General features: G+C 48.1%; 1 protein-coding gene across 2 annotated transcripts in view; it reads left to right on the top strand.

Annotated features, from left to right (window-relative positions):
* Positions 1-1,808: 1,808 nt before the first annotated feature.
* LRRC24 (leucine rich repeat containing 24) overlaps positions 1,809-8,354 on the top strand; it is a 44,337-nt gene continuing 37,791 nt past the window's right edge. For both annotated transcript variants that reach the window (XM_042461533.1, XM_042461532.1), the window contains exon 1: positions 1,809-1,845. The gene's annotated coding sequence lies outside the window, so the exon portion shown is untranslated. The remainder of the gene's footprint in view (positions 1,846-8,354) is intronic.

Here is an 8,354-nt window from a genome sequence, read left to right as displayed (position 1 = left end):
CCATCTTGTCTTTAGCCATGGGATTGTTGTCTGGGCACCAGCCCTGGGACCGTCTGGCCATCTGATGACTTCTTTGGCCACCAGGAATGGGGCCCATGTCTTTAGCCGTGGATTGTCTGTCTGGGCACCAGCGCTGGGACCGTCTGGCCATCTGACGACTTCTTTGGCCACCAGGAATGAGGCCACTGTCTTAGCAGTGGGAGGGTCTGTCTGGGCACCAGCGCTGGGACCGCTGGCCATCTGACTGACTTCTTTGGCCACCAGGAATGGGCCATCTTGTTTTAGCCGTGGGATGTCTGTCTGGGCACCAGCCTGGGACCTGCTGCCATCTGACTGACTTCTTTGGCCACCAGGAATGGGGCCATCTTGTCTTTAGCAGTGGGAGTGTCTAGTCTGGCACCAGCCCTGGGACCGTCTGGCATCTGACTGACTTCTTTGGCCACCAGGAATGGGGCCATTTTGTCTTTAGCCGTGGGATTGTCTGTCTGGCACCAGCCCTGGGATGTCTGGCCATCTGACTGACTTCTTTGGCCACCAGGAATGGGGCCATCTTGTCTTTAGCTGTGGAGTGTCTATCTGGGCACCAGCCCGGGACCGTCTGCCATCTGACTGACTTCTGGCCACCAGGAATGAGGCCATCTTGTCTTTAGCCGGGGATTGTCTAGTGTGACTACAGTCTGGGACTGTCTGGCCATCTGACTGTCCCGCTTTGGCCACCAACTGTGGGGTCAGCTTGTCTTTAGCCGTGGGACTGTCTTGCTGGGCTACCAGCTCTGGTCATTAGGCTGTCTTCCTGGGCCACCACCCATAGGACCATCTTGCCTAAAGCCATAGGACTGCTAGCTGGGCTACCAGCCCTGGAGTCATCTTGCTACTGACCATCTGACTGACCAGCTAGGCCTCCAGCTGTGGGAATCTTGCCACCAGCCATGGGACTGTCCAGTGGCTTGGCTGAGGCCAGGAGCAGCCAGAAGGACAGGGTTTTTGGTGGTCCTGGCAAGCTCCCTGGAGGGCTGGGCTGCGGACGAGTGTCTCTTGGGCTGCTCTTGGCACTGGCCTGGCTAGCAATTTCCCATCCAAAGGGAAGGAAGGGGTGAAAGAAGGAAGGAACAGAAGAGAGAGGAAGCTTGACAGAAGGATGGAGGGAGGGAGAAAGGAAGGAATAGAAGAGAGAGGAAGATTGGCAGAAGGAGGGAGGGAGAGATAGAAGGGATGGAAGATGGAAGGAAAGAAGGAAGGAAGGGAGAGAGAGAGAAAGATGTACAGAAGGAAGGAAAAAAGGGAGGAAGGAAGGAAGGAAGAAATAGTGAGCGGAAGATGGATGAAAGGAAGAAAGGAGGGAATAGAGAGAGATGGAGAGAAGGAAGGAAGGAGAGGGAGGGATAGAGAGAGAGGGAGATGGATAAAAGGAAGGGAGGAATAGAGAAGGAGATGGAGGGAAGGCAGGCAGGCAGGCAGAGGGGAGGCTGAGCGGGGCAGGGCCTGAGGCGCTGCTGTCCGTGGTGCTGAAGAGGCGTCCTCTTGCCCGGGAGGCCCCTGCCCTTCCATCCATCCCTGCATCCATCGCTGCATCCAGAGGAGTCCTCCTCGCAGGCGGCGGTGCGAAGGGTGGAGCTGCGGCGGTGACGTCACCCGCGGGCGTGCTGATTGGCCCGTTGGGCGCGTGACGCGGCTGGGCTGCTGGCCAATGGGGAGAGGAAGGAGAGGACGAGCCACGGCGCGAGTGGGGCTCAGAGGGAGAAGAGAGGGAGAGGGAGAGAGAGGGCGCCCGAGGCCATGGAGAGAGGATCGGCCAAGAGAAGGAGAAGGAGAAGGAGCCAGAGGAGGCAGAAGCAGAGGAGCCAGGTGAGTGAGCGAGGAAGAAGGGAAGGCAAGGAAAGGAAGGAAGAAGAGAAAGAAGAAAGGAAAGAGGGAGGGAGACGGAGGCAAAAAGGAAGGAAAGAAGGAAATGAAGAGAGAGGGGGGAAGATGGAGGGAAGGGCGGGAAAGAGGAGAAAGAAAGAGGAAAGAAATAAAGAGGGGGAAAAGGAAAAAAGAGAGACACAAGAAGGAAGGAAGCGAGCAAAGAAGGAAGGAAGAGCGAAAGAGGGAACGAGGGCAGGAGGAAGAGGAAGGGGAAGGAAGGGAGAGAGAGAGAGAAAATGGAAGGAAAGAAGGAAAGAAGGGAGGCAGGAGTATGGTGAGAGAAAAGGAGGAAGCAAGATAGAGCAAGGATGAATGGATGGATGGATGGAAAAAGAGAGAGGGAGGAGGGAGAAGGACGGGGGGCGTCTGGCGAGGGCCAGGCTTTTGCCTCTTGGGTCCCTTTGGGGTCGAGAAGGGCTCCCGGGTCTCAGGAGAAGGGCACAAAGCGGAGCCTGGCCCAAGGAAAGAGTGCCAGCCCAACTGGGTCCCTTGGGCCTCCAGAGACAGGAAAGGGACCTCCATCATCCCATAAAAAACCAGGTTGGTCCCTGGGACTCCCTGCCTTGGAATGGAGGGGGCTGTAACTGCCACCAACCCATCAATCAATAGATCAATACCTTTTTTGCAGCCCAGAGATCATGTTGTTGATGACGATGTTGTATGCCTTCAAGTTGTTTCCGACTTATGGCAACCCTAAAGCAAACCTATCCTGGGATTTCTTGGCCAGTTTCTTCAGAGTGCGTTTGCCATGGCCTTCCTCTGAAGCTGAGAGTCTGTGACTTGCCCAGTGGCTGAGCCGGGATTTGAACCCAGGTCTCAAGTAACAACCTGTAACTGTGCAAATGTGTGATAAAATACAAATTGTTGTTTGCCCCAAAGTCACCTTTGGCTTACGGCAACCCTAAGGCAGAGCGTTTGCTTGGCCAGATTTGTTCAGAGGGGTGTGTGCCATTGCCACTTTCTCAGGCTGAGAGAGTGTGACTTTGCCCAAGGTCACCCAGTAAGTTTTTATGGTCCAGCAGGGATTGAATCCTGGTCTCTGGGATCATAATCCAATGCTCAAACCATGGCACCACGCTGGCCAAAATACCTACACAAATATACAAATGCATGCACAATATGGAACGTACTGAAATCTATTTAAAAGGCATCAACATTGTTGTAATAGTAGGGAAAATGTAAAGCCGCCTCTGACTGCTAAAATGCTCCTTTTATTCTGCAGAGAAGCTCCCTTGTTCAGAGATCTTACACAGTTGGTTTTTATCTACTCCCAATAAAAATGTCAACTATGTAGTAAAGCCCTGTCAGTTTTGAGAGACAAGAAGAACTCTGCAGCTTTTTCCATAACCCTTTTATTTTGGTATCTTTCAGCAGATATCTCAAGGACAGTGTGGGCCCTTGGTATCCTTCGGGGTTTGGTTCCTGTACCAAAAGCTGTGGATGCTCAAGTCCTGTTGTTGTTGTTATTATTATTATTATTATTATTATTATTTTATACAACTTATGCCAGATGTTGGCCACAGAGTACCCACTTTCCCCCTAAAAGTGGGAATATACAATGCCATAGTAAAACAATGTCCCTTATATAAAACGGCAAAATCAAGGGCTGCATTCACACTGGAGAAATAACCTGGTTTGGCACCACTTTAACTGCCCTGGCTCAAGGCTATGGAATTCTGGGAGTTGGATTTTGTTGTGAGGTCCAGAGCGGAGCGTTTGCTTTTTGCAATGTAAATATATTTTTAAAAATGTTTTGAAGCCGTGAATGTTTGAATCCAGGGATAAAACTATCTGTGGATATGGAGGGCTGACAGTGCCAGTCCAGGGCATTTGGGGAGAGAATAAAAACGGAAAATGAAATAACATAAAAATAGAAACAAATCCCCCCTTCTCTTTGGGGATCAAAGAGCATACTGGAACCACTTACCGACCACCAGCCCTTTCCTGTGGCAGGGAGTTCCAGGGGACAGTCACACTTAGGCTTTTTGCATGGAGAGACTGGCATCTGTGAATCAATTCAAAATCAATTCACCTTTCCCACTGATACGTTTTAAGGCAGCAAATCTCTCCGTGGCATTTAAATCCAGCTTGAAGTTTCCATTCGCCACCATTCCAGATCAAAATAGAGGCTCCTCCATTTCCTGGGCAGTGGTTGCGCGATCCGAATCAATCCAATAGTGTACTCACACTATATAGATCATTGCGGTCCTTAAAAAAGAGCCACTAAGGAATCTGATGCCAAATGCACCGGTTTAAATGGGCTTTTTGGTTGCAGTCAGTGCAAGCCTGAACAACAGGGAAATAACCCGGTTTCTAAACCGGGTTATTTCGTAGTGCGAATGGGGCCCCAGCATCCAAGCTTGGCTCCAGGAAGGAGTTGCACTGCAAACTCTGTCTCACCCCGGAAGGAGAGAGCTTCACTTAGGGGCACAGGGCTGGTGATGGTCATGGCTGCTCTCAGGTTGGCTTTGAAAGGCAGGTGTTCGGATGATCTTAGGCAACTCCATCTCCAGTCCCTCTGGCAGGCCAGTTCTTCTGGGGCAGACCCTCTTGAAGGCTGGTTGGCAGGACGCTCTTTTGTAGCGTGGTTGGGAGAGGCAGCCCCATCCACATGGGTGATGGTGGTCCTTTATTTGGGGGGCAGATCCCCCAAAATTGGATGCTTGTGGGTCCATGACCCTAACACCTCCACCTAGATACCCTTGGTGGCTTTGGACCAGGAAGGTAGCCACTGGTAGAAAGCTATGAGAGAAAGAACCTGCTTTCTGGGCCAACTGCATTGTCGGAGTCAAGCAAAACTTGACAAAAGTTACTTTTTGGGGGACTGCAACCAGCAGAATCCTCCCTCCCCAAGCTGCTGAGTTACATGTTGGAAAGGGCACCATTGTCAACTCCATCCACCTGTGACTTTATTCATGCCCTGACTTTTTCCAAACTGGGCTTACAAAAGAGAGAAAATTGCAGTAAAAAAAGAAGAGAGAGAGATTTAGATTGTATTGAACAAACAACACAATTCAACCCATTTAAAATATTACAGTTGGTCCTCCACATGTGCAGTTTTGACTTTCGCATATTTGGTTATTTTCGGGTTTGACTAATATCTTCTCTCAAGGAATCTCTAGCTTCTCTAGCACCACTTTGCCAGAAGCTGACCATATAGCTGCACTGGAAGAGCTAGAGATTCCTAGAGAAAACACTTCTCTAGGCATTTGTCGGTGCTCCAGTGCAATTTTATGGTCAGCTAATGCCAGATGTTAGCCACAGAGTTGTGCTGGAGGACCTTAAGATTCTTATCTCAGGTTTAAATAAAGTGTTTCTTTATTTGTGGACAGGTGCCTTTGGAAAACGGCAGACAATGGCTCTTTTGGGTTGTATATCCACACAGAAGGATCAGTGCAGAATTTTTTTCCATTCGTTGTGGGCTAGAACATTGCATGGGCTTGTTTGCAGATTGGTTTTGTTAGTTTTAATGGGAATTCTTTGCACTTTTGTTTGAGTGCCACTTGCTTGCTTCCTGGCCCTTGGGTATGCGCATGGAGTTGTGAGTGAACGTAATAAATATCAAGGGAAAGGGATGAAATTAAAGGAAGACATGGATAGAGCATCATGTACAAAAGTAAGGTTATGCAAGGGTATGGGGACTGTCTTTATGGGCAAACTTTGTAGTACTAACCGCTGATGCCTGGTGGCTCCATGTCAGCGGTGCAGTGAATCCACTGTAGGCATCCTTGCAGACTCAGTCTAAGGAATCCTCTGTAGGTTCTCAATAGTTCAGAACCATGGAAAGTGCCTTTGACCTTTGCAGGTAAATGCAGAGCAGAGTCACTTCTTCCTACTGGAAGCCCCTTGGCTCCAGGTAACCTCCCCCACCCCTTGATGCACTCCAGATAATAATGCAAAATCCACAAAACAGTGATGCCTTTATGGGGACAACCAAAATGCACAAAATACATGATGCAAGCTTTCAAAGCTCCTCTAGCTTCTTCATCAGGCAAAGGGGTTAAAAATCAAACAGGACAAAGAGTGAGGGGAAATGATGATGTTGGAGTCTTAGGTCTACATTTTCTCAAGGTGTTGTTATAGTTGTTCCCAGTTAGGATGGTACAGAGGGATATCCACGCAGGCAGAGGCCATTCCTCCTCCTTGGCCATGTGGGCTCCAGGGGACAGTTGTAAAGTCCAGGAAATACAATTTAAACTCCACATTGTTGTTGTTGTTGTTGTGTGCCTTCAAATTGTTTCTGACTTATGGTGACCCTAAGTCAAACCTATCATGGGTTTTTCTTGGCAAGATTTATTCAGAGGAGGTTTGCCATTGCCTTCCCTGAGGCTGAGAGGATGTGACTTGCTCAAGATTACCAAAGAGGTTTCATGGCCAATAAGAGAATCAAACCTTGGTCTCCAGAGTTCTGGGCCAACACTCAAGCTACTTTGCCACGCTGACTCTCTTAAACTCCATTAGCAACACAAAAAGAAACCTCCTTTGAGATCCAGGTTATCTCTGTCCTGTTCTGTCCTGGGGGAATCCAGATAATAATATTCATTTAATTCCTGGAAAGAATGTTGCAGCGTTCTTTGCTTCCTATGTATAAAAAGAGGGATTTTTCATTCTGTGGATGATCAAGCCTTTAAGGGAAGGTTTGTGATTGTGGGAGTCCTCTGGTAACTTCAAGAGCTAATACTTCAGCAGATGAGAATAACACGAGCAAATCATATGGATTAATAATTCAGGAAGGAAGTGTTTATTATTCATGTCCAGCCTTCCCAGAGCAAGGAGGGGGTCCTATGCCAACGAGGAGGCAAGTCCATTTTGGTGTTTGGCTTGAACTTTAAAAAGAGTTATCAAAACCCCTTTATATGAGAAAGGTACCTGGGAGCCTTAGCAGACCACAAGTTAAACATGAGTCAACAGTGTGATGCGGCAGCTAAAAAGCCAATGCAATTCTAGGCAGGATTAGTAGGAGAATAGTGACTAGAGATGGAAGGAGGTAATAGTGCCACTCTATTCTGCTTTGGTCAGGCCTCACCTGGAATGTTGTGTCCAGTTCTGGGCATCACAATTCAAAAGGGATGTTGAGAAACTGGAGCATGTCCAGAGGAGGGCAACCAAGATGGTGAAAGGTCTGGAAACCATCAAGCCCTATGAGGAGCTGCTTAGGAAGCTGGGGATGTTTATCCTGGAGAAGAGAAGGTTAAGAGGTGATATGATAGCCCTGGTTTAAATATTTGAAGGGATGTCATGTTGAGGAGGGAGCAAGCTTGTTTTCTGCTGCTCTAGAAAATAGGACCCGTAACAATGGATGCAAGCTGCAGGAAAAGAGATTCCACCTCAACATTAGGAAGAACTTCCTGAGAGTAAGGGCTATTCAACAGTGGAACACACTCCTTCGGAGTATGGTGGCATCTCCTTTTTTGGAGGTTTTTAAGCAGAGGCTGGATGGCCGTCTGTTGGGAGTGCTTTGGTTATGTATTCCTGCATGGCAGAATGGAGTTGGACTGGATGGCCTTTGTGGTCTCTTTTACCTCTAGGATTCTATGTAAGCTACTGAATCCGTTTTGAGTATAGTGTTCAGCATTTTAGATAGGTTTAGACTCAAACCCAAAGCAGATTCAAACAAACAAACAAAAACCCCCACCAATGATACCTTTGTTTTTTGTGGGTTTTTCAGGCTATGTGGCCATGTTCTAGAAGAGTTTATTCCTGATGCTTCACCAGGATCTATGGCTGGCATCGTCAGAGAAAGATGCACCTTCTGAAGATGCCAGCCACAGATCCTGGTAAATATGGCCACGCAGTCTGAAAAACCCACAAAAAGTGATATCTTTATTGGCCAACTGAAATGCACAATATTGTATACAATATACAATAAGGCAGATTCATTATGCCACAGGCTGGTGACTCCAATATTGCCGAGGTGGTGGTGGCATCTCCTTCTTTGGAGGTTTTTAAACAGAGGCTGGATGGCCATCTGTCAGGAATGCTTGGATTGTGTATTCCTGCACGGCAGAAAGGGTTGAACTTGATGGCCCTTGGGGTCTCTTTCAGCAAACTTCAAAACGGAGTTGAAAACCATCCTGTTCAGAGAAGCCTTCCCAGGCGTTGCATAATCGTCGCTTGCTATCTGATGTTCTTTTGTTGCCTGTTTATCGAACCATTTCCTGTATTGCTATGTATTGTATATGTATTATCCTACTTGAGAGTATGTATTTTCCCTGGATGAAGATTAACCTTCCATTTTGAAGCCAAGCCCTCCCTTCAGTCCATCTGCCTTGGTCCAGGCCTCGGAAGTAGAGAGGAACTGCTGGACCGCTTACCCTTTCCCTCCACCACTCCCTTCTCCTTCTGTGTCATGTCTTTTTAGATTGTAAGCCTGAGGGCAGGGAATCATCTAACTAAAAAGATTGTATGTACAGCGCTGTGTAAATTTACAGCGCTTCATAAATAAAGGT

This window comes from Sceloporus undulatus, chromosome 4 (assembly GCF_019175285.1).
Source record: "Sceloporus undulatus isolate JIND9_A2432 ecotype Alabama chromosome 4, SceUnd_v1.1, whole genome shotgun sequence".
Classification (NCBI taxonomy): Eukaryota; Metazoa; Chordata; class Lepidosauria; order Squamata; family Phrynosomatidae; genus Sceloporus; species Sceloporus undulatus.
Note: the sequence above shows the minus strand (reverse complement) of the source record. Positions and strands in the feature narration are given on the sequence as shown.